Consider the following 25,527-nt stretch of genomic DNA (forward strand, 5'->3'; position numbering starts at 1 on the left):
GTTCGTCGGCCACGAGGAAGGGCGGAAAGCACATCCCGGAAAGGTAATACGCCTTGGCCCCTGGGCGTTGCCGGTGGAGCTCGGAGCCCCTGGGCCTGGGCTTCCGTCTCTTGTGCTGTCGCCTGTCACAGTGGCCCCCGTGCGCTGGCCCGTCCGCGCTGTGCTAGGGGGTGCTGGTCGTCTCGCGGCTCAGTTCATAGTAGCTGAAAGGGACAGTGTGTGATGTTCTGATTTCTCCCCATCGTTTTAAAAGGGAGGCTCTGGCCATTGCTCCTTGGGTAAAATGCAGCGGGACTGCTTTTTAAGATGGGACTGTCAGTGTTGGGGACCCTCCTTAATTACCAGGATGGAATCCCCTTCAGTTCCTCAAGCCGTGTTGTTTAGGCACAGAAAATGTGAGTAATAGGCACTGGAACTAAGTTTGAGTGAAAAAACGCACCGGTACCGCCGAGTTTTCCATCGAGACAGTTGATCCGTGTTGTCTCTTGGAATTATAAAGGGCGTACTGTTGCTTCCTAACCAGTGTCCTTTGAGAGCTCTACCTCTGTACGTTCAAATGATGAATTTTGAGGCTTTGCTCATACGTGGAGTAAACCCTTAAATTCCCTAAGACCTTCCTTTCCTCCGTCTCATACCCCATTAAGCCCGCTTCAGTTTATCTCCTGAATTTCTTCTGAATCTGTCAACTCTTCCTCAACATCCTCATACTGAACTTGCCTGTCTGTTGCAATGAGGTCCTAACTAGTGTCCATATATCTTGTTTCCTTCCAATCCATTCTTCACACAAGAAACCTTAGAAGCAAGTTGGGACATTGCTCATCAACATGGCTCAAAAACATTGTTTTGAGAATAGAAAACAAACTGTTGGCCTTTAACACTCTGCGTGGTCTAGAATCCTGTCTGCTTCTCTGCTACGTGGACTCCAGCTTGGTGCCTCTCCAACTTTAATATGGGTATGCCTCTCCTGTGGATCTTGTTAAATGCAGGCTGTAATTCAGTAGTTCTGGGTGGGGCCTGGATTCTGTGTTTCTAACGAGCTCCTAGGTGACGGTGACCCTGAGAGCAAGGGTCCAGCTCCTGCCTTTCTCCCTTCTTTCTGGAAGAGCAGGACGTCTGCCCCCCCGGGAGGAGAAAACATCTGCAACGTGACTACTAGCAACCAGCTTCCCTCACAGGCAAGGGACCTTTACCACTGCTCCCTACCATTTTGTCTGAGGCGCAGCAAGCCAAAACACTGACATGCTGAGGTTTGCAGCAAAGAGGAGGTTTATTCACAAGGCAGCCAAGCGAGGAAGTGACGTGACAATAGCTCTCAAATCCGCCTCCCCAAAGGCAAGGGGCTTGGGGTATCTATGGGATAAAGAAAAAAGAAGCAGGGCAGTATGAGGCACGGGGAGCATGAGGAAAGGTGATTGGGAAAAGGTGTGCTCCTCATTGTTCTGAGCTGGCGTAACTAGGCTACGGGGCTCAGCACATTCTCAGGCTGTAGTTTTCGGCCCTCTGATGGCAGGAGGTCAAAAGGCACTGGGCCAGGTGGAAGATCGGTGGTCCTCTCCAGTCTTAACCAGCTCAGCCTAACTAGACACAGCTGATTCCAAGTTCCTGGACAATACCCGGGGCAAACATCTTATTGCTTATGCTACGTGCTATTTGGAGGACGTGCAAGTGTTCAAGCTACCTTGAGGAGTGAAGACAGGATTTGACTAATCCTTACACATGGTTTCACCTCCAGATGAGCAGAAGAGGCCTGTAGGCTGAATCTGGCTCCTGGCACCTGGAATTGGAGGCAGATGGTTTAAAAACAGGCTCTCCCGCCCTCTGTGTTATCTTAGGTAGATAGACTATTGAACCTTCCTGTGCCTGTTTCTCCACCAGCAGCATGGGGACACTCAGAGTCCCTCTCTTGGGGGCTGTTATGGGGGTTCAGTGAGCTATAGATGCATGCACAGGCACACGGGAGACACCCAGTGTGTGTTAGCTTCATGCTTACTTTTTATTAGGAGACCAGTATTGTTAGAAGATTTCTGGTTTGGACAACAGATTAGATAGGTGGTCATTACTATAGTTTATGCAACAGCAATTCACATTACCATTTGCAAAAAAGCAGTTGGTTGTCCAACGGGGATTATAAACATCCATTTACCATGAGCTACTGAACAGATACTTTACACAGTAACTACTTCAAGTACTATTTAAGATCAATTCTCTATGTTGTCTTAAGCAGTTGTTAACCCCCAATTTCGTGAATAGTACCAAGTAAGTCACTTGAACATCAGCTAGAGCAATCTGTTATCACTTAGCAAGCCTAAAGCTATAGTTCAACAATTTTATTTACTGTTTTATGACAAAAATGACTCTCAACAGCTATGCCCTGGATAAGTAATCAGCTAAAGCTAGTTTGACTGACCAAATCTGATTTACTGAGTTAATAAGCCAGTTGATTTAGAAAGGTCTAATGCCTATTTCTCATCCATTCAGCATTCAACTGTTTCCCATGCCTAAAATGTCTTTTTTCCCATTCGTACATATCCAGATTCCTACTTCTGTGCCGTAGGGCTTGGCTGAACTACAACTGCCTTTAGTGACACTTTTCTCACCTGCACAATTGGAGATAATTTTAGTCTCCTCAAGACTCCCACAGGGTTACCTCTGTTGTGACACTTGACGATTTGGTGGCATATTTTACTTTATTTTATTTTAAATAGCCTTCCATTACTCCGTGCACATCAAACGGTAAATGCTTTCTCCTAGTAAACGTGTATAACGATTTTCTGAACTCTTCTGCTCTGGGCAAGATTCATAAATACACCAGGCAAACATAGTGAAAGAGGAGACAGTACTTGTGTTATATTCAGTTGGGTCTTGATACCTAAGTGTGACTCTTAACCAAGGATTATGCAGTAATTAAGGACACAGGTTAAAGTTGTTTAGAGTGTGTCCTAAAGTCTCCCTGGCAGAATTTAAATCTCTACTCTGGAAATTGTAGACCTGAGACAAATTACTTCCCTAAACTTCATTTCCTACATCTGAGAAAGCTAATAGTATCTACCTTGTAGTAGACTGAATAGTACCATTGCCCCCAAATGTCCACCTTCTAATCCCCAGAACCTATGAATGTCACCTTAAATGGCAGAAGGGACTTTGCCAATGGGATGAAAGTAAGGGTTTTGAGATGGGGAGATTCTTCTGGACTACCTGGATGGACCCAGATGTAACCACTGGTGTTCTCGTAAGAGAGAGGCAGAGGGAGTGTTTACTCCAAAGAGAATGTGATGATGAAGTTGGGGTTGGATTGATGTGGCCAGAAGTCAAGGAATGCTGTCAAGGAAACAGATTCTCCCTTAGAGCCTCTAGAAGGTGGATGGACGGCCTTGTCAACTCCTGGTTCCAGCCCAGGGAAACTGGTTTTGGACCTCTGTCTTCCAGAACCATAAGAGAATGAGTGTGTTTTGTTTTACGCAAGCTCATTGGTAGTCATTTGTTACAGCAGCCATAGGGAACTAATGCGTACCTCATAGGAACTATTTCTCCAATGAAAATGTGTGACTGGAAACACACTTGGTGGCATGTCTGACACACGGTAGGTATGCTACTGTGGGTAGTTCTTGGAAAGTAAAGCCTTGGTTTTTGAGGAATCATCAAAACCAGTACAATGGTTGCCATGTTTCTCCTTGTTCATCCTGGTGACAAAGCTGTAGAGAGAGCTCCATCCTTTCCCACAGGACGCCCACCCCTAGTACTTACAGGGAAGAGGTTATGTCTCACTTCAGGCACCTTCCTCTTTCCCTTTCTGCTTTTTGTTTCATTAATCTTCATCCAGCTGGCCTTTCTAAGTTAAAAAAACAAAACAAAACAAAACCATTTCTCAATGGATTCAGATACTACCCCAAGTTAATATTCCAACCATGTTCTTGTTCTTCTGGGTCTCACCACCAGAAATTTCTGAACTGAAATCCTCTCTAGTTTCTAGGATCAGTCACTTTCTAATTTCTCCCTTCTCAAGTTCAGAGTCTTGTCAGTTTAGTCCCTTCCCTAACCACAACATCTATTAAGGTGACACAGCAAAGTGATGAAAGTCTAGACGGTCTGGTTTTCATCCTGGGTTTCTGCCCGCTACTTACTGTGTGGCATTAGGCAAGCTATTCAACCCCCCTGGGCCTCAGTTTCCCCCCAAAAAGGTGAATATTATGAACATTACCTACCTATAGGGTTGCCATTATGAGGATTAAGTGAGTTAATATTTGCTAAGCACTTAGAATATTACTTGTTATAGTCTAAGCACTACAGTTGTGCTTGTTAGTAATAATAAATGCAATTCCAAGCGTATAACTTACTCAACTTTCTGTCATAACTTTGAAGTGTTGGTCTATCTGTTGGCCAGCGTTGCAGGGAAATGAGTCGAGGCATGGGCTGAGGCATTGCTACCAGTGCGTGGTGTGTTCCCAGAACTAGGAACAGCCGTGTGAAATAGGTAGTGGTTCTACTTGGAGACGGGGCAGACTGGAAAATGACAGCCCTGGAGGTGTGTCCATAGGTTTGGTGTCAGAGCTGCTGCCTGCTGAAGCACTGATGCCGGCCTGAGCCGTAAATGGGGAGGGGGGCGCTGGGGAAAACAGGGGCAGAATGGAAAGGGAAAATAGGGGAAGAACGGAAAAAGATAGCCTAGGGAGGAGGTGTGGTGTCCATAGCTTCGGGGTCAGAGGTGCTGCCTGCTGCAGCACCGATGACACCCGAAGCCGTAGATGGGGGGCTGGGGAAAAGAGGGGCAGAATGGAAAGGGAAAACAGGGGCAGAACGGAAAACGAAAGCCCGGGAAGGTGGTGTGGTGTCCATAGCTTCGGGGTCAGAGGTGCTGCCGGGAGCAGCACCAATGACACCCGAAGCCGTAGATGGGGGGCTGGGGAAAAGAGGGGCAGAATGGAAAGGGAAAACAGGGGCAGAACGGAAAACGAAAGCCCGGGAAGGTGGTGTGGTGTCCATCGCTTCGGGGTCAGAGGTGCTGCCTGCAGCAGCACCAATGACACCCGAAGCCGTAAATGGGGTGCTGGGGAAAAGAGGGGCAGAATGGAAAGGGACAACAGGGGCAGAACGGAAAACGATAGCCCGGGAAGGTGGTGTGGTGTCCATAGCTTCGGGGTCAGAGGTGCTGCCGGGAGCAGCACCAATGACACCCGAAGCCGTAAATGGGGTGCTGGGGAAAAGAGGGGCAGAATGGAAAGGGAAAACAGGGGAAGAATGGAAAACGAAAGCCCGGGAAGGTGGTGTGGTGTCCATAGCTTCGGGGTCAGAGGTGCTGCCGGGAGCAGCACCAATGACACCCGAAGCCGTAAATGGGGTGCTGGGGAAAAGAGGGGCAGAATGGAAAGGGACAACAGGGGCAGAACGGAAAACGAAAGCCCGGGAAGGTGGTGTGGTGTCCATAGCTTCGGGGTCAGAGGTGCTGCCTGCTGCAGCACCGATGACACCCGAAGCCGTAGATGGGGTGCTGGGGAAAAGAGGGGCAGAATGGAAAGGGACAACAGGGGCAGAACGGAAAACGAAAGCCCGGGAAGGTGGTGTGGTGTCCATAGCTTCGGGGTCAGAGGTGCTGCCTGCTGCAGCACCGATGACACCCGAAGCCGTAGATGGGGTGCTGGGGAAAAGAGGGGCAGAATGGAAAGGGAAAACAGGGGCAGAACGGAAAACGATAGCCTGGGAAGGAGGTGTGGTGTCCATCGCTTTGGGGTGAGATGGGCTGCCTGGCTGATCTGAGAAAAGCGAGTGAAAGTGGGAGAGCTTCTCCCTAGCTGCTAACTCTTCTCAAGGTCTAGCACGCACTGAACACTGGCCTGCCGGCTCAGCCTGGGTGTTGCCATTGCATTGTACGTGTCACAGAGCAAGGGCGGGCGGGTCAGGGGGTGGGCTGGGGGCCCCACACAAGCCCAGCCCCTGGAGAAACCCGGCCCGAGGGCAAAGAGCCCGAGCCCTTCTGGACTTTGTAGCGGCTGGGACTTGTCGCTGTGGGTGGCAGGTGTTTGGCACCGGATGGGCCACCATGCGGAGACTGTTGGGGACTGTGGAAGGCTTCTCCTCCAGAGCTCACGCTGCCTGGGCACCGGCTCTGCAGACCCCTCAGCCCTGGGTATGTATCGGCCAGCCCTTCCCCGCAACGGGGCCCAGAGGCCAGAGCCTGCCCAGAGCTGAGTGCAGGAGGCACCCAGAGCTTGCCAGGCTGTGGCCCGCCTCCTCCGTGGACCTCCCCAGCTTGTCCGCGAGCCCTGGAGACAGGAGCAGGAGCGCCTTCTCCAGGGCTGCTGAGCTGCCAGCATCACCGTGAGCCAGGCGGTGAAGGTTTCTGAGCAGGGGATGCAGAGCCCTGACCCGACTGGATGCTGCACCCCACGATGTCCCTTCCTGGCGGGTAGGTTCTTTCTTCACTTGTTTTTCGAAATTTGGTAAAAGAACATTTCAACCTTCGACTGTTCTTCAGGGTATACAGATGGTAGTGGCTTAGCCGGGATTCGAAGCAAGCCTGTGTGATTCCAGAGCTCGTGCTCTGGACTCTGGCGCCTCCTTATCATATATGCTTCATGTGTTACTTTTTCTTTTGTTTCTTGAAGTCCTTATGATACTTAGCCCTAAGTGCCATACCTGTAATGAACACATCCACTGCCCTGTAGGAGGTGTTCTTTTGTTCAACGCGTGAATTGGTCATCCACCACACTGGGTTCTAATCTCAGAAGATAGGTCAGGGACCACCAGTTGTCAGCATAGCACCATCCCACATTTCTGATTGAGGCTTGGAGCCTAGATTTTTCCCTTTGGTCTAGTTTGAAGGATCCAGGTATGTAAAGCTTATATTCTAGATAAATCATGGGCTATCCTGAAAGGAATTCATCAATGAATTATTCTGTATGGATTAGAAGCCAGTTTCTCTGGCCTTCCTGGAGTATATCCAGTAAGGCATCTCATTCATGTCTAGAAAGCAAATATATGATTTATTGCAACTTCAGCGTGGAGCGATGTATTGGTTTAAAATAAAGTACGAGCAACACAATTTGGTCATTGTGAGTATGCCGGCTGGGTCCACTCTTTACTACACATATGTAACTCTAGAGCTTCTTATGCCCCATAGAGGAGACATACTCTTGTGTGTCTAGGACAAGGGAAACATGTGTTGTTATTCAGGAGCTGGAAGCTACAGCATGACAGGAAAGAATTGAAAAATCCTGGTCTTGGTCTACACGTCACTTTACCTTGTCCGAATCTTGTTTCTTTGGCTTGCTTCATTGGAGTGTTTTCTCTCTCCTGGGACTGACATTGTGTGTTCTGTATCAGGCATGTGACATGTAGAAGTTTCAGAACCCAGAATCATATAGATCAGTAAAAATCTATATATTTTTGTTTAAAATCTATTTAAAATCACACTGGGCATAATTCATATATTCCAAAAGTAGTTTGACCCTCTGCTCATGAGATTCTTTTTATGGTATGTCGAAGCAAATTTGGACTTCCATCCCCAATAAACTTTGAGGTTGGAGGACACAAAAGCTTTTGCTCAGACCTAAATTCTGTCTGAAAAAAAAAAGGGTAACTATTATAAGCCCTTTCTAACCTCTCCAGGAGCAGAAATGATTTACAGCTATGGCATTGAACCATAATTTCTTGATCTCGTTTGAGAAGAGTTCAGTAAGAAACAGTGTCTTGAGTTTTGTTCGTTGGTTCCCTGTTTTCTTGTCTTGCGTGCCAACAATCCACTGTAATACGTGAGTGAGTATGGCAGCAGGCTGAGTGTTCCCTGGAGCTCATTAAATGAACGTGTTTTCCTGAAATGACTTTTGTCTCCTTGTTTTCAGCCCCTCTTCCTTCCTCTGTCCTTTACTATAACCAGGGCTCAGCAAAAGCTGACTGGCTTTGTGCAGACCCTACTTAGGGTAGTCTTTTCTTCATTATTTTATTCATGGCCCCTCCATTTCATTGTTTGCCTTCTCGAAATGTGTTGAAATCTTTCTGTGGTTGATGACTTCCACAATGTCTTGGCTCTTATTGGTTGATTAATTTGGGTATTTCTACAGTTTTATTTAAACCTGGTTTCAGGAGGACCAGAAAGTAAATATATTTCCTAGTCTGCCATCTTGAGCTGAAAATCCCTGTGGATTTTAGCATCCAATGTTCCCATGGGTAAAAAACCCAACCTTGGCATCAATAGATGTACACTCAAGATTTCAGCTTTTCTTGAGCAATCACTAAGGATTTAATATGCGGTCACTTCTAATGGGAAAATAGTAACTATCTCATGGCGTTGATTTGAGGATTAACTTAGATAATGGACAAGAAAATGCTTGGTAAGGTTTTAAAATCTATAAAAAATGTTTTTTGTTATTATTTGATTTGTTGCTATTTCAACTTTAGCTGACAGTTGTTTGTGACCTTGCTTATGTGAGAAAATGCCTTCTGGTTTATTGTTTTGAAAGCCAGATTATATTTTTCAATAGCTCAATGGAAATGGCATCATTTGTGAAGTTGAAGGGTGAAGGCATAAATGTTTCTTGACATTTGAATCAACTATTGGTCTTCTGGGGCTTGTCCTTATTCTCCTGCAGTCTCTAATCAACATGGCATCCAGAGAGATCCTGTTAAAACGTAAGTCAGATCATGTCACTCCAGGCTCTTCAGTGGCTTCTTCACAGGAAAAGCAAAGTCCTCAAAGTGCCTCCACAGCCCTAGAAATCTGGGCCTCTGTTTCCTCTCTGACGGTTTCCTTCTCCTCTCCACTTTGCTCCCTCTGTTTTCCACACACTGACATCCTTTCTGCTCCTTGGATACTCCAAGCCCACTCTTGCCTCATTGCCTTTCCATCTGACTGTTCCCTCTGCTTGTACTATTCACTTCCCAGATATGCACCTTGCTCCCTCTCACAACCTTAGGTTCCCTCTTAAATTTTATCTTCCCCAGAAAGCCCTCAGTGATCACTTAGTTTCAGATCGCAGCCTCCTCCTACCAGCTAACAATCTCCATCCCCCTTCCCTGCTTGCTGTTTTTCTCCAGCACTTACCTGATATACTAGTTATTCTACCCATTTATTCAATTTTTATTTACGTATTTACACTTACGATTTTATATTTGCTTCTTTACTTTTGTCTCTCCCCTCAGCTCGAGAGAGGCTATATTCATCTGTGTTAATCACTGCTGTGTTTCCTGAACATGCCTAGAAAACATACTGAAGAAGGGTGCCTGAAATTTGGTAAGGGAGCCATCAGTTTTCTTGGCTGAATGAAGAAATATGCTCATAAATTAATGAACAAATCTCTGGGGTTTCTGAATTAAGGACTAATGGGAAGAGGAAGGCAAATGGTTGGGACAGGGTACTGCAAGAAGTAGTATTTGGAGTACTCTGATAGCTCTCCTAATAGATAACATTTTGTTCATTTAAATAGTTTTAACGAGAGAGCTGGGAACTAGGGACACACAGCATCGAGGTTTTATAATGCATTCTGTAGAGTTCTTTTCGAGTGTGTTCAAATATCATTGAAAATATATGCATGCATATAAACCTCTGTTACTTTATTTAGTGCTTTACAAGAGCCCCTCAAGGAAGGGGTAGTAGCAACTATCAGTATCCTTCCTTTATGATGAGCTTAATTTATTCAAAATTACATCCTAATTTATTTGTAACTGTGAAACTAGACTTAGTTATTTAGTAGACCCTCCCTAGAAACCTATGACGTTAATAAAACCAACAAAAATGTGTTCAGGTTCCAGTGATACACACACTACAGACTCAATTATGTGTCATCCATTTTAATGAAGGGAAGAAGTGATTTAACAAACACAGAGCAAACAAACAGAATATGAAGGTTTGTCCTCCATTAATATTAGTAATGGATAAAGTGGGCTCCAACGCCTTCAACGTAGCTTGAGACCCATCATCTCTGTGTCATGGGAAGGGGGATGCTCGGCCAGGATGTCTTTCTGTGTCACTGAGAAAATTTTCCGTAATGTATAACGATACTTACTGAAACGGATATGGGGCATTTGGGTAATTAGGAATCCGTTAGCATATTTTTCCGGAAGCCTTGACTACGAAACGAAGATAGTAGATTTGGACACTTGCAGCTATGCAGAAGTTGTTTGGGTATTCATCTTTATGCCGAATGAAGTAAGCTTATTTCATCTCTGCAGCTTCCCATATGCCATTTTCCCACCTCTGTTTTGTGTTTGGAAAGACTTTTAGAAATTAAAACTCAAGTTAAAAAGTGAGTGACGGGCTTCCCTGGTGGCTCAGTGGTTGAGAGTCCGCCTGCCGATGCAGGGGACACGGGTTCGTGCTCCGGTCCGCGAAGATCCCACATGCCGCGGAGCGGCTAGGCCCGTGAGCCGTGGCCGCTGAGCCTGCGCTCCGCAACGGGAGAGGCCACAGCAGTGAGAGGCCCGTGTACCGCAAAAAAAAAAAAAAAAAAAAAGAAAAAGAAAGAAAAGAAAAGAGAGTGAGTGACAACTTAAATGATATATGGAATATTTTGCTGACTTAGAAGAGCATGCAGAATTAAATATGACCCAGTTGAAATGTTAATTTTATTTTAATGTGTATATTGGGGTGGAGTCTTAAAGGTGCCAGAAAACAAGCATTCACCCATCCTGTTTGGAAGTGCAGCACACAGGCACCTTCAGTTACCAGTTCTGTTCATTCCACAGAATCATCTTGGGAAAACATACTGTTTTTTAGGTACCTGGTGTATATCTTAACCAGTTTGAAGAATTTCCCAAATACCTGTTAATATGTAGTTCTCCGATTCCAATCTTGCCACGTCCTGTACCAGTGACACAGCACATAGGAGTTTTATTTCTCTTTCTTTCTCTGGGTTGTTGAGAACCCAACGAAAGAACAATGGAATGGCATCAAAGAGATCAGGGTTCTTGACTCAGATTTACCATAAAATAATAGTGTCCTCTTGGGAAAATTATAGTTGTTCTAGGCCCCTTTCCTTTTCTTTACTTTGACAGAGCTGCACTAGATGACCCCAAGTAACACTGCGCTCTTTGCAGTAGTAGCTTAGACGTTATTGGTTTTCTGAAACAAATGAAGACAGTGACACAGGAAACTGTGCAACATCTCTGTAACTATGTTTTCTTAGAGTTGCCTCCATTTTTCAGATGATAAGATGGCTGAGCACAGAAGTAGGTGTTTTGACCAGAGGTTCCAGAGTAGAGGGAACTGAACCACAAGTTTCCTTCATTCCTGAAGCTCACTTAGCCGAAACATAGGCTTCTGAATATTAAGCTGTAAAGCATATTATCAGTGTGCTTTAAAAGAAGCGGTTCTTCTAGGATTTCTAATTAATAGCAGGCGGTTTTGAAATTCTTAGAAGATCATCGAATTTTGTGAGATTTACAGCTCTATTTTCCTGTCAAGCAAGTTGTATCAGTGCCAGACAATCATCTGAGCTTCTGGATGCTTCTCTGAACCTCTTGAATTTTTCTTCTTGCTATCTGAAATTCATGCCAGATAAGCCTTTTTGTAGAGAGCGTGTACAGACTTGTCTATTTTCATATACGAAAGCGATGCAGTGAGCCAGGTCGGGGGTTAAGCCCTCACTCTCAGAGTGGTATTGAGCTCCTGGTGAAATGTAATCCTCATTTCCTCAGAATAGAAAAGCAGTTATCTCACGTTTTTAATGCCATTAACTCTTTATACATTTATGTATAATACATATATTTATTGTACCTACGAGGTGTGCTCTCTTTGGGAAGTACAAAGCTATTTGAGACGTAAGTTGTTCATTTTTTTGTTTTCCCACAAATACTGTGACCCTTTGAGCAGGAAGGTCTATGTTTTATTAACATCTAGAACAAGCAGCTAACACGGTGTCTAAGATGTAGTCAATAAATATGAAATAGGTAAATGAACACATTTTTAAGGAAGGGCCAGGGCATGAACAAATAGAAAATTTTCATTTTCGGTCACAAAGCCACAACAGACATAAAAATGATACAGACAACAAGTGCTACGGTCGTTCAAAGAAGGCATAGAATAGATACAACAAGGATCTCCCCTATGGCACAGGGAACTGTACTCAATATTTTGTAATAACTTATAAGGGAAAAGAATCTGAAAACGGAATCACTGCGCCGTACACCTGAAACGGACACGACATTGTAAATCAACTATATTTCAATTAAAAAACAAACAAACAGACAACAGCAACAACAAAAAACCAAAGAGGTCATAGAAGTTCTTATGAGATTCCAGAAGAGAAGAGAAGCCAAATGAGGACGGGAGAGGCGGCTTTTGAATCCGTTCAGAGGAGAAGTCACAGAGGAACTAGTCATTGATCTGAATTTGAGATTAAGATTAAGATGAATTAATCTGAATTAATTAAGATTGCAACACAGGGATATTACAGATGAAGGTAATCACATAAACTTACTATACTGAAACTTGCAGAGGTTATGAGTGTTGCTCAAGATCCCAAAGCAAGTGCATTGTGGAATCAGAATTTTAAGTGAGGCCTAATGAACTAAAAACAAACCAGCACAGAAACAAGCCCTTCCTGTGACACCACGTTGCCTTTGAAGTCGTTTTTTTTGGTGGGTTGGCAGAAACTGGTTCCAGTGTTTCTTGCAGGAATGACTGGCCATAGGACTGGGCGTCGTAGCTTCCTGCCAGGCGGCCGAAGGTCGCAGGCAGGTGGGTCACTGGGACACACGCGGAGGGGCTCCTGGCCGGCCCCCTGGCCGCTCAGTGCCCCTGCCCCAGAGCGGGGGTGGGGGCCTCAAAGCAGCCTTGTCTGAGTCCCCTGCCACTAGAGAGAGTATTGGCCCAACACTTGTAGAAAACGGGGACCTTGCTGGCAGTTCAGTGGAGGGACACAAATAAATCTTTGCCGACTTTCTGCTGAAGCTCACGAGGGTTCACTCCTAAGCCTCTTACAAGGTCAGCTGCCGAGGCTGCGAGAGATGAGTCAGGGCTCTCCCTCCACCACGGGGAGATCGCTGGTTAAAGCACTCACGAGGGAGTGAACCGCGTGTCCGCACCGACACGCATGGGCAGACCTCGTCGATGCCTTCTGTCCGGGGTACGAAGCCCTCTCCTGCCTCTTCCAGGCTCTCTAGAAAGCATGTGCAGAGCCTCCCACTCCACCCTCGGACTCCGTGGGCCACAGCTGGAGGGACCAGCCAAGGAGCCGTGGCAGGAGGAGGCCAGAGGGCAGCGGGCCTCGGCCGGAGCCCGTCAGTCGGTCCCCATTCACACACCACCAGACGATCCTCTTGACCTGGGCAGTAGCCGCCAACCGACCGCTAAGGTGAGCCCGGCGCGCGCTTGGCTACCTGGCATGGCTTGGAACCCCAGGATCTCCTGGCAGAGGCGGGCATTCTCCTGGGCCGGGTCCGCGGGCGTCTGCGTGTGCAGGGCCTGAACCACCTTGGCCAGGACGATCTGGCACAGGTTGAAGGAGACGGGGGGCTGGCACCGTGTCCAGGCCGCGCTTGCCAGCCGGGCAGACCGGAAGCCCCCTTCCCTTCCCTCGGTCCGGCCGCATCTGGGTTGGCCTCCCGGGACTTGATGAGCTTGTCCAGCAGCTCCTGAGGGACGGTGCTGCCCGTGGCCCACCAAGACTGGCAGCAGCGCCAGGGCCTCACAGGGCACGGCGCCCCCGGCCCCAGAGCCTTCCCTCTGGTTCTCATCACCGGCTGTCACCAGACTTGCATGCAACGTGCTTTTCTTTTCTCTTGTCTTCTTTACGTCCCTCAGCCACGCAATGCGGTGAAGCCCTGACGCTCGCTGCCGCGTCGGTACACCCTGAGAACACGATGCTCAGCGAGCAAAGTCATACACAGAAGGACACACAGGGCGTGACCCCACTGAGGAGAAACGTCCAGAGCAGGTAGATCCACAGAGTCAGCGAGTGGGTTCCTGGTTGTCAGGGGCTGGCGAGGGGACGGAGTGATAGCTAAGGGCGTGAGGGACATTTTCGGGATGATGGAAATGGTCCAAAGCAGTAGTGACGTCTGTACGGCTCAGTAAACTGTCCCCACACGCCCCGGTGCAGCCTGTGAGAGCATCGCTCTCAGGATGAAGGGCTGACCACAGGAAGACTGAACGAGCAGTGGGTCCTGGGCCCAGACTCTCAGCTGGCGCCCCCCCACGTGGGGAAGTCACTGGGACTTGCTGAGCCTCCACGGAGACTGGCAGCAGCCCCCGAGCTCACAGGGCACTGCGCCCCCGGCCCCAGAGCCTTCCCTCTGGTTCTCATCACCGGCTGTCAGCAGACTTGCAGGCAACGTTCCTTTCTTTTCTTTTGTCTTTTTTAAAGGCAACTCTTGAGTACATGTATTTAACATGCAGGGAACCAGCCCTGACTCCTTGATCTGGGTCTTCCAGCCTCTAGAGCCTCGAGGACATCCATTTCCGTTATTTACGCGCCCAGTGCCTGGGGTTTGATGATGGAAGCTGACACCGAGGGCGTCACCACGTGTGGGGTGATGTCAGTGAAAGAATCCCGTGGCGAGGGCCTGCCTGAGGACCACGCATGCCCGGGCCCTCCCCGCCCCCGCCTGCAGCCCTGCGCCTGGGAGCGGAGCTGGTGCATCGCATGCCCGACGTCGTGGAAGTTGGTCTCCCGCTCATCATGCCGCAGCAGGGAGGGCAGGTTGGGCGTAGGCTTGGCGAAGTTGGCCACCGTGGCCGCGATGGCGATCTGGCAGCTCCCATCGTGCTGTAGGCAGGCCGAAGCAGGCCGCGTGCCCGGACTTCCCCACCCTGCGGAGGGACGTGGATGGGGCCCCGCTTCCACAGAGGAGCCCCGGCCCACAGCCGACAGGTTCCCCCACCACGCACGCACCGAGGATAGAGGTCAGGGAGAACTTGCCGATGGATGACCTTGCCCGAGGCCACGTCCCAGACCGTTTAGAGCCTCACGTCTTCGTGACACGTGCTCGTGCCCTCCTCCAGGTCGAAGGTCAGCCCCAGCAGCTCCTGGGAGATGCCCAGCAGCCCGCGTGTGACCGCCTGCACGGGGAAAGACTCCTTGAGCAGGTACTGGTCCACGTGGTAGCGCGTCTCCTCCCCCTGGTTCACGTAGTAGCGCAGGTCCCAGGCGTTGATGGGGCCGTCAAAGTGCAGGCCCCGCCTCTGGCACTCGGCCTTCTTTAGCTCCAGGATCACGGCCGCTCCTGCTCCCCGAGGGGCTTCAGCTTCTGGGCCAGCTCACCTGCGGGCGGAGGGGAGAGGCTCGGCTACGTCCCTGGGGCGGCCCCCCAGCCACCCCCGACCCTGCGCCCCTCGAGGCAGAATGAAGGGTCTGGGATGGTGACCCCCAAGGGCTGACACAGTGGGGTCTCAGGCAGCACCACGTCCGGTCAAGGTCCGCCTGACCCCGTCCCCACTGGGACTCAGGGGGAGGCGGTGTTACCTAGGACAGTGGCCACCACCTGGCTGGTCTTGTCCGTGTTCATCTCCAGCACAGAGTCGGCATGGTGCGGAACCCCAGCAGGCGGGACTTCAGGGCCTGCAGCCTCACCAGCTCCCTGAGGATCACGCAGTTCTCCTGGAAGCCAGAGACGGAAGGCGCTGGGGACCGAGGGCCACGCCCTCCCCACGGGCCCCGGGCCAGGTCTCTGCAGGCGGGCAGGGCTCCCAGGCCACTGGCGGGCACAGCCAATCCCCCTCCCTCCTCCTCCTGGCCCGGATTTCTAGACACTTTGGTGCTGTCCTAACACGTGGCCTTTATTAACACAGGTCCTTTTGGAAGCAGAAACGGCATGAACGTGATGGGCTCTAAGGCCAAGGGCAGGAAGAAATGCGGCCAGGCTCTCCAGGAGCCACCAAGGGGCCTCCCCGGGCTCAACAAGACAAACACGGCTGCCGTGCAGACAGTAGCTCAACCCCACGGCGCCCGAACACCCAGCCCCTGGACGGTGAGACACCTGTTGCTGCAGGTGGCCCGTGGCTCACTGATGAGGCCCGGCCCCAGGCGTACGCCACCTTCTCGGGGGCCACCTCTCCGGTCTGCAGTGGGGTTCTCCTGGGAGCCCCCCGTCACCACAGCACCAGCGTGGCCTGTCTGTAGCCCAAGAAGGTGGGGACGCAAGACTGTCCCCCGTGCCCCCCGCATCCCCCGCGAGGCCGAGCGAGCACCAGTGGTGTCTGCGGGGAAGGTGAAGGGCTCACGCACAGCCCCCATCTACAGAAGCACAGACTGCAGCCACATGCGCTATGGAACAAACACAAGTGTCCATGCAGGACCCGATGTCTGAATGTCAAGGCCATGCCCGGGCCACAGTGAGAAGGTGCATCCCCCATGCAAGCCACAGAGAGGGGATGGGGGGGTCCATCTGCGATTCTGAGCTCATCGGGCATCACCCCAGAGGGAGAGGGAGAGGGAGAGGGAGAGGGAGAGAGGTAGACAGAAGTACAGAGGGAGAGAAAGAGAGAGGGAGGGAGAGACGTCTCTCCCTTCCCTGGGGGTTCTCTAGTGCAGCCAAGGCTGAAAACCACGGCATTTTGGGAGATGGGTCCTCGTGGAAGAGTTAAATAGTCGCTCATGGCATTATCGACACATACTAAAAAAGGCCCCAAATCTTGGGGAGTCAGGGAGGGGAGTGTCGGCTGCCTCGTAAACGAGGAGAGATTGGGCATCAGAGGAGGTGCCTGTGCAGCCTGCGCCCAGGGCCCCGCAGACTTCATCTCCCAGCGGTGGTCCTGGGCTGGAAGTCAGCGGGGAGGTCAGGCTGTCCAAGCATCAACGTTGACTTCAGGGCTGATCTAAAAGGCGCCTGGTGTTTGTTGAAGCAGAAAAAGGAGAAAGCAGTAGGGAGTGGATGGGAGTGGGAGGGGGAGGGAGCCCCCCTCCTCAGCACTTCTACCGCTCTCCCTCTCTCTCTCTCTCTCTCTCTCTCTCCCTTTCTCCCTCTCTCCCTCTACCTCGCTGCCTCTCACTCTCCCTCTCCCTCCATCTCTCCCTCTGCCTCTCTCCCTCCCTCTCTCCCTGTCCCTCTCTCTCTCTCCCTCTTTCCCTCCCCCTCTCCCTCTCCCCCTTTCCCTCTCCCTCTCCCCTTCTCCCTCTCTCCCTTCCTCTCTCCCTGTCCCTGTTCCCCTGTTCCGCACGCTCTGGCTCTACCTCTTTCCCTCTTCCTCTCCCTCCACCTCCTTCCCTCTCTGGAGAGGGAAGGAGGTGGAGGGAGAGGGGGAGAGAGATGGAGAGGGAGGGGGGGAGAGGGAGAGAGAGGGTGGAGAGGGAGAGAGTGATGGAGGGAGCGAAAGATGTCTCTCCCTCCCTCCCTCTCTCCCTCCCTCTCTCCCTCTCCCTCCCTCCTTCTCCTCCCTCTCCCTCTGGCTCCAACTCTCCTCCCTCCATCTCTCCCTCTCCCTCACTCCCTCCCAGAGAGGCAGAGATAAGGCAGAGGGAGAGAGGAAGAGGGAGAGATGGAGGGAGAGGGAGAGGGAGGGAGAGGGAGGGAGAGGGAGAGAGGGAGAGGGAGAGAGGGAGAGGGAGGGAGAGGGAGAGAGGGAGAGGGAGAGAGGGAGAGGGAAATAGGTCTCTTCCTCCCTCCCTCTCCCTCTCTCCTCCTCCTCTCCCTCTCTCCCTCTCCCTCTCTCTCTCCCTGTCCCTGTTTCCCTGTTCCAGTCTCCCTCTGCCTCTCTCCCTCTCCCTTGTCTCTGCCTCTCCCTCCATCTCTCCCTCTCTGAGAGGGAGTGAGGGCGAGGGAGAGATGGAGGGAGAGGGAGTGAGGGCGAGGGAGAGAGGGAGGGAGAGGGAGGAAGAGGAAGAGTGGAAGGGAAAGGGCGAGGGAAGGAGAGGGGGAGACGGAGGAGAGAGGGAGAGGGAGGGAAGAAGAGACCATTTTCCCTCTCCCGCTCTCCCTCTCTATCTCTCTCTCCCTCTGTCCCTCTCTCTCTTCTTCTCTCCCTCTCCCTCCATCTCTCCCTCTCCCTCTCTGTCTCTCCCTCCATCTCTCCCTTTCTGGGAAAGAGTGAGGGAGATGGAGACATGGAGGGAGAGGGAGGAGAAGGAGAGAGGGAGGGAGAGAGGTGTAGAGGGAGAGAGGGAGAGACGTCTTCGCTCCCTCCCTCTATCCCTCTCTCCCTTTCCCCCCTCTCTCTCCCTCTCCCCCTCCCTCTCCTGCTCTCCCTCTCCCTCTTTCCCTCTCCCTCTCCCTCCACCTCCTTCCCTCTCTGGAGAGGGAAGGAGGTGGAGGGAGAGGGAGAGCGGAACAGGGAAACAGGGACAGGGAGAGAGGGAGGGAGGAAGAGACCTCTTTCCATCTCCCTCTCACCCCCCCTCTCCCTCTCCTCTCCATATCTCTCTCCCTCCCTCTCCCTCTCCCTCCCTCTCTCCCTCTCCCTCTCTCCCTCTCCCTTGTCTCTGCCTCTCTATCTCTCCCTCTCTGGGAGGGAGTGAGGGAGTGGGAGAGTTGGAGGGAGGGAGAGGGAGAGAGGGAGGGAGGGAGAGAGGGATAGAGGGAGGGAGCGAGAGAGGGATAGAGGGAGGGAGGGAGAGGGATAGAGGGAGAGAGGGATGGAGGGAGGGAGTGAGAGGGAGGGAGGGAGGGAGGGAGAGACGGTCTTTCGCTCCCTCCCTCTCTCCCTCTCTCCCTCTCACCCCTCTCTCTCCCTCTCCCCCCTCCCTCTCCTGCTCTCTCTCCCTGTTCCTCCACCTCCTTCCCTCTCCGGAGAGGGAAGGAGGTGGAGGGACAGGGAGAGGGAAAGAGGTAGAGGGAGAGCGTGCGGAACAGGGAAACAGGGACAGGGAGAGAGGAAAGAAGAGAGGGAGAGGGAAGAGGGACGGGGGAGGCAGGAAGAGGGAGGGGGAGGAGGGAGAGAGACGGGGGAGAGCGAGGAGGTAGAGGGAGAGGGAGGGGAGAGGGAGAGGGATGGGGAGAGCAAGGGGGAGACGGAGGTGGAGAGGGAGTTGGGAGAGGGACAGGGAGAGGGACGGGGAGGGGGGAGAGGGAGGGGGGAGGGAGAGAGGGAAAGAGAGAGACGCAGAGGAAAGAGGGAGAGGGAAGAGAGAGAGGGACAGAGGGAGAGGGAGAGAGGGAGGAGGAGAGGGACGAGAGGAAGCAGGGAGAAAAGAGAGAAAGAACACACCATCTACATTTCTGTCAAATGACACCGGGGATCCTTACACAACCAGGAGAAAATAACACAGCGAGGCTCTTTCTCAGCTGGAACTGGAACTGCAGATGGGGCCAAACACCACCAGGGTGGCCACACATGTCCAGCTGCCGCCCCAGCCCCCTGAGTCTGGTCACCAGGGCTCTGAGTGTTTGCTCCAGGGACCTGGGGTTCACCCTGTCACCCTGGAGGTCGGGCCTAGACAGCATGGCCCCGGGCTGGACACATAGGGAGAAAAGCATCCCCACAGGCCAGCTTGTGCGAGCCGATTCAGCTGCCAGGTTTTAGAGGCCCGGGATCACCCTGTGGCCCATGAAAGCCAGGAGCCAGGAGGGTCTTGCATCGGGATTCCTGTCCGTTGGACTGGAACGTTTATGTAAGGAGTCTTGGAAACAGTGGTAACAAGACTGAATTCGAAGGAGCTTTAGGATATTATGGACCACTCCGAAGTGTGTGGGTTGCTAAAAACCCTCCCGGCTTCACTCTTGTTGAAAATGAAGATCCCCGAGATGCAGCGGATGCTGTCTGAGAAGTAGACGGGAGAACACTCTGTGGCTGCCGAGTAAGAGTGGACCTGTCGAATGGGGAAGGGAGAAGTCGAAATCGTGGCCGCCTCCTTCTTGGGGTCGTCGCCCTCGAGATGATTATCGGAGGAGGAGTCCTCCCCCTCACCACAGATCTCCAAGACGGAGAAGCTTCTCCCGCAGCCGGAGCAGGTCCCTTTAGTAGATATAGGAGAAGAGAGAGATCACTGTCCCAGGAGAGAAATCGCAAGCCGTCCCGATCTTTCTCTAGGTCTCCTAGCCGATCCAGGTCAAATGAAAGGAAATAGCAGACCACTTTGCAAGAGGAGTGGTGCACAGGAAATACCTTCATTTGACAGGAGTATGTACAGAAAATTCAAGTTTCGTTTGAGACTTCCGAAGCTTGATGCACTTTTTAAATGTTTTAGCTGTTCCCGTTTGTCTGTCTCTTGGGACAGTGACACATAAAGGTGTCATTCTCTGTGGTTTGAAATGGGTCATATGAGGCATGTAATATGAAGAATTGTTTCTTTACAATGTTCTCTTAAGCAGAATTGAATTTGCTTTGAATTTTTGGTCTTGCCTAGACTGATAATAAAACTCTAACTCCTGCCCACCTAAAGTGTGATGTTTATTATTATGGAAACAACACTGGCAAACATTAAAAAGACTTTCTGTAGCTGGGATACGGTATGCAGCTGTAGTCAAGCAAGCAGTCTTTAAAAGGTACTGTGAACACAAGCCAGCAGGTAGAAATGAAAGCCGCACCCTTACCCTAGATGAGAGGTTTAAGAATTCCACTAGTCTTCACACTGGACAAGAGGTTGTCCAGTGAGTTTAGCATCTAAGAAGTTTCAAGGAAGTTAGTTAACCTTTGAGTTAGGTCATAAGTCCCCTCTGTGATTGCTGTACATGAATACATAGCTCTTTGTAAAGTTTTTTGGAAGTTGAGATTATCAAGACACCAATGTCCTGCCAGATTAAGAGTATATTGTAGAGCTGAACTTTGAGTTACTGTGCAATTTTTTTTTCATGCTGTCATCTGTAATATGTTTTGTGAGACTCCTTGGGATTAAAGTTTTGGTTCCAAACGGAACAAAGAAAACAAAAAAAGGATCCACCTGCCAATGCAGGGGACCCGGGTTCGAGCCCTGGCCCGGGAAGATCCCATGTGCCGCAGATCAACTAAGCCCGTGGGCCACAACTATTGAGCCTGCGCTCTAGATCCTGGGAGCCACAACTACTGAGCCCCCATGCCACAACTACAGAAGCCCGCACATCTAGAGTCCGTGCTCCGAAACAAAAGAAGCCACTGTAATGAGAAGCACATGCCCGCAACAAAGAGGAGCCCCTGCTCGCCGCAACTAGAGAAAGCCCGTGTGCAGCAATGAAGACCCAACGCAGCAAAAAAAAAAAAAAAAAAAAAAAAGACGCTACTGGCCAGGTGATCAAGGGTAAAATTGTTTGTCACAAGTCCCGTTGATGGTGTGTATCCTTGATGTGTGTATCCTTGATGGTGTGTATCCTTGACGATGTGACCTGAGGAGAATGACATTTTTATCTCTGTCTGGATCTTCCGCCCCAAACCCCATAACTCCAGCCCAACCATAAGAAAAACATCAGAAAACCAACAGACAAACAAATTGAGGGACAAAATACCTGACCAGTCCTCCTCAAAACTTTCAAGGTATCAAAACCCAGGGACGTCTGAGAAATGTCACAGCCCAGAGGAGACTGGGACAGAAAAAGGGTGTTAGGGGAAAGCTAGGGAAATTCTAATAAAGTGTGGACTTTAGTTAATAATAACGTATCCATCTCGGTTCCTTAGTTGGATAAGCATGTCGTACTAACGTACTAAAGTACTAACGTGTTGGAAATAGGGGTACTGGGTCGGGGGTCCACAGCACTCTGTACACTCTGTACAGATCTTTGCAACTTTTTTGTAACTCTAAGCTATTCTAAAATTAAGCAACTACTAAACAGAGATAAGAATGTTATTTCCCTGATTTGAACATGGCTGAGTTTGTTTTCATGGTCACATTTGTGCTATCTGGATGTGTCTTGGAATCAGTAGCAAAGGAGAGTTGCCAGCCCCTGGGAAGATGCGGCTGGTTTGCAGGTGGCTTGCTCTGGAGCTGAAGACCAGGGTGGGAAGTCTGCAGCCTCGGGCTGCACTTAGAACCATGGGAGGGGATGGGCCAGCTCAGTTAGGGATGGAACCTATAAATAAAACTTTTTCTTTTCCATTATGGCTTATCACAGGATATTGAATATAGTTCCCTGTGCTAGACAGTAGGACCTTGTAGCTTATCCATCCTATATTTAATAGTTTGCGTCTGCTAACCCCAAACTCCCAATCCAACCCTCCCTCACTCTTTCTCCCCCTTGGCAACCACAAGTCTGTTCTCTATGTCTGTGAGTCTGTTTTTGTTTCGTAGACAAGTTCATTTGTGTCGTATTTTAGATTTCACATATAAGAGAGATCATATATGTGTCTTTCTCTTCTGACTTACTTCACTTAGTATGATAATCTCTAGGTCCATCCACGACGTTGCTGCAAATAGCATTATTTCATTCTTTTTATGGCTGAATATATTCCATTGTATATATGTACCACATCTTCTTTATCCACTCACCCATCAGTGGACATTTAGGCAGCTTCCACATCTTGCCTATTATAAATAGTGATGCAATGAACACTGGGGTACATGTATCTTTTCTTTCTTTTTCTTTCTTTTTTTCTTTCTTTTTTCTTTCTTTTTCTTTCTTTCTTTCTTTTTCTTTCTTTCTTTCTCTCTCTCTTTCTTTATTTTTTTGTTACACAGCATGTGGGATCTTAGTTCCCTGGCCAGAGATGGAACCCATGCTCCCTGCACTGGAAGCACAGAGTCTTAACCGCTAGACCACCAGGGAAATCCCAGGGGTGTATGTATATTTTTGAATTAGAGTTTTCTCCAGATCTATGCCCAGGAGTGGAATTGCGGGACCCTATGGCAGCTGTATCTGTTCTCTGCACGTCTCACATCAACCACGTGCGCTCCAATCCTTGCTCTCAACGTCATCTTCGGGGAACACAACCTGCGACAGGGACCTTGACAAGAAGAAATGGCTCAGGGAAAAGCTAGCTGCACAGGGAGGAGATAGAGGCCATCGACCCTGGGGTGTGGCGGGGAGAGTGGGCACAGAGATTGGTCATTTCATCCCTGATACTCAGCCCTCCTGGCTGCCCCACTCTAGGTCACCTCGGGATACAGAGGTGACCCGGTTAGAGTCCCAGCCTGTGCAGGAATCTCGGGGCACCAGCGGGTCTGAATAATATTAGTGCAGGGTCTCCCCCATGGCACTGGGGTTATTTGGGGCGGGTCATTCTCTGCTGGGGGCCCCTCTTGGGCACTGTGTGGGGTTCAGCAGCATCCCTGTCCCCACCCATTTGATTCCAGGGTCCCCTCCCCCCCAGTTGTGACAACCACAGATTTTCCCCAGACATCACTGAAGAACTGGGGGAGGCGGAAGCAGGATGGCCCTGGGTGAGGACAGCTGTGTTGAAGCAAGCAGCCTGGCTTAGGGCAAGGTCTGCCCCAATCCCGTCAGAGCCTGCATTTAGAACTGCCCCTTCCCTCTCCCACCTCCCATGCCCTGCAGTGGTCTCCGAGACATCATCCCCACGTAAGAAATCACACCTTCTCAGTTTACTGTCCCCAGCACCTAGAAGAGTGTCTGCTATGTAGTAGATGCTTCATAAATACTTGCTGAATAAAGGAGTTGAATAAAGGGATGAGTGGATGAATGAATGAAGGTTACCATGGAAGGAGGGGGGAGATTCCCTTTCTGGCTCTCGGGGATTGGGATATCAAGTGAAAGATCCATCCTAAATAGGCTGACCAGCCTTCTGGGTTCCCCAGAAATGAGGGTTTCCCCATAGTTCCAGCGCTCAAACCTGAGCGGTCCTGGGCAAAGTGGGGGCGGGTGTTGGTCACCCTGTGTAAACACAGTAACAATTCCAACTGCAATAGCAATGGCCAAGGACCTCTACGGTCTTACTGACCAGGCACAGTTCTTCACCTGGCGGGGAAGGGTGGGCCAGGATTGGAATTCCGGTGATCCAGGGTGGGCGGGTGAGGGCACACCCCGGGCTTGCGTAGGGGAGTCCAGGAAGGTTCTGGAGGAAGTGACAGTGACACAGGAGGGAGGGAGGAGTCTAAGGAAGAACGTCCCACACGACAACGTGTGCCAATGGCCCTGGGCCCAAGGTCACACCTGACCAGGGCTTGCTTGTTTTCTTTTTTTCTAATTTACTTTTCCCCACATGGATATGCAATTGTCCTAATGCCATTTATTGAAAACTCCTTAATTTCCTCACTTTCTGTCATATCAAGTTCTCATCTATCTGTTTCTGGACCTTTATTCTCTACCATAGAGCTATACGTCCCATCCTTGCACCACTAGGGCTGTTTCATCACTATAACTTTATTTTTTACTCATTTATTTCTTTGGCCGTGCTGGGCGGCATGTGGGATCTTATTTCCCTGACCAGGCTTTGAACCCGCACCCCTTGCAGTGGAAGCTCGGAGTCTTAATCGCTGGACCTCCAGGGAAGTCCCCAGGGCTTGCTTTGACATCCATCGAATGGTGGCGGGTGGGCACGGGGAGCAGCTGTCTGTGAGCCACCCTGTGTAGAAATGCAGGGTGGAGGGCAGGACAGCTGGAGCGGGAGGGGAAAAGGCGGAGGAGGGAGGGAGGGAGGGATGGCGGGCGGGCGAGAGACAGACAGAGAGTTTCCGGAGACAATAGCTCTGGCCGTGTCCTAGGGCATGAAAGCTGAAAATAGCTCCTAGTGCCGGGAGCCCTGGAGCCGGAGCCTGGGAGCCATTGTGACTGGCACTCCTCCCTGGTGTGTGTGTGTGTGCGGGGGCGGGGGGCTCTGGACTTCTCAGGCTGGGAATGGGGTGCACGGAGCAAGGACGGAGCAGGGACGGAGCAGGGACCCTTCTCTCTGGGACCTCGCAGGCCATCCTTAGCTCACAAAGCTGAGCCACTCCCGGCCCTACGAAGGGGGGGCTTATCCTCCCTGTCCCCTGGATCACACCCCCTCACACACGACTTCCCCTTGTGTGCTCCCAGCAACCAAGAGAACCTGTTTTTAAAAGATTTGGGGGAGGGAGGTAAACATACAAACAAGAGCAGAATGGATACTTTTTCCGAATGGGAATGGCTCTGTGTAACCCCATCCCCAGGGTAACCAGAGTCCTGACCTCTAACACCCTTGACGAGTCAGCCTTGGTCTGGGCTTGCAGACCCACGGAAGCTTCCTCATCCCCTCCTTCAGACCCCGTCTCTCCCTCGGCGTCTTTGTGAGAGGCACCCGGGGAAGTGGGACTGCTAGGCTGTACTGCTGCTAGAACTGCACCTGGGCTCCACCAGGCTCCAGCCCCCCGCCCTGTGCACCTCTCTGTCCCTGAGGCACCTCAACTGGTAGGAGCGGCATCACCTTCCCTCCCGGGACTTGTGACACTTAAGGGAGACACAGAAAGGACAAGCGTTTGGCTCCCTGGCTGGCAAAGAGCAGGTGCTCAATTGTCATAAGTGGCCGTATCAGTGAGGGTTCTCCAGACAAACAGAATCCATAGGGTGTGTGTGTATATACACACACACGTACATATGTACACGCATACAAAAATATACAGCTGTGTTTATATGCAGTACGCATACAGACATATACACATATAGTATATACAATACGCAAATACATATATACACACATATATATAAAATGCATAGTTTGTATATATACAGTATGTATACACACATATACACGTAATATATACAATAGACACATACAGATACACTATACATACACACATATGAAATGCATCGTTTGTGTATATACAGTATGTACACATACGTATA

Source organism: Delphinapterus leucas, unplaced genomic scaffold, assembly GCF_059928025.1.
Source record: "Delphinapterus leucas isolate spDelLeu-1000000601 "Yukka" unplaced genomic scaffold, BTC_Dleu_Yukka2 spDelLeu_asBTCV2_sq40, whole genome shotgun sequence".
NCBI classification, from domain to species: Eukaryota; Metazoa; Chordata; class Mammalia; order Artiodactyla; family Monodontidae; genus Delphinapterus; species Delphinapterus leucas.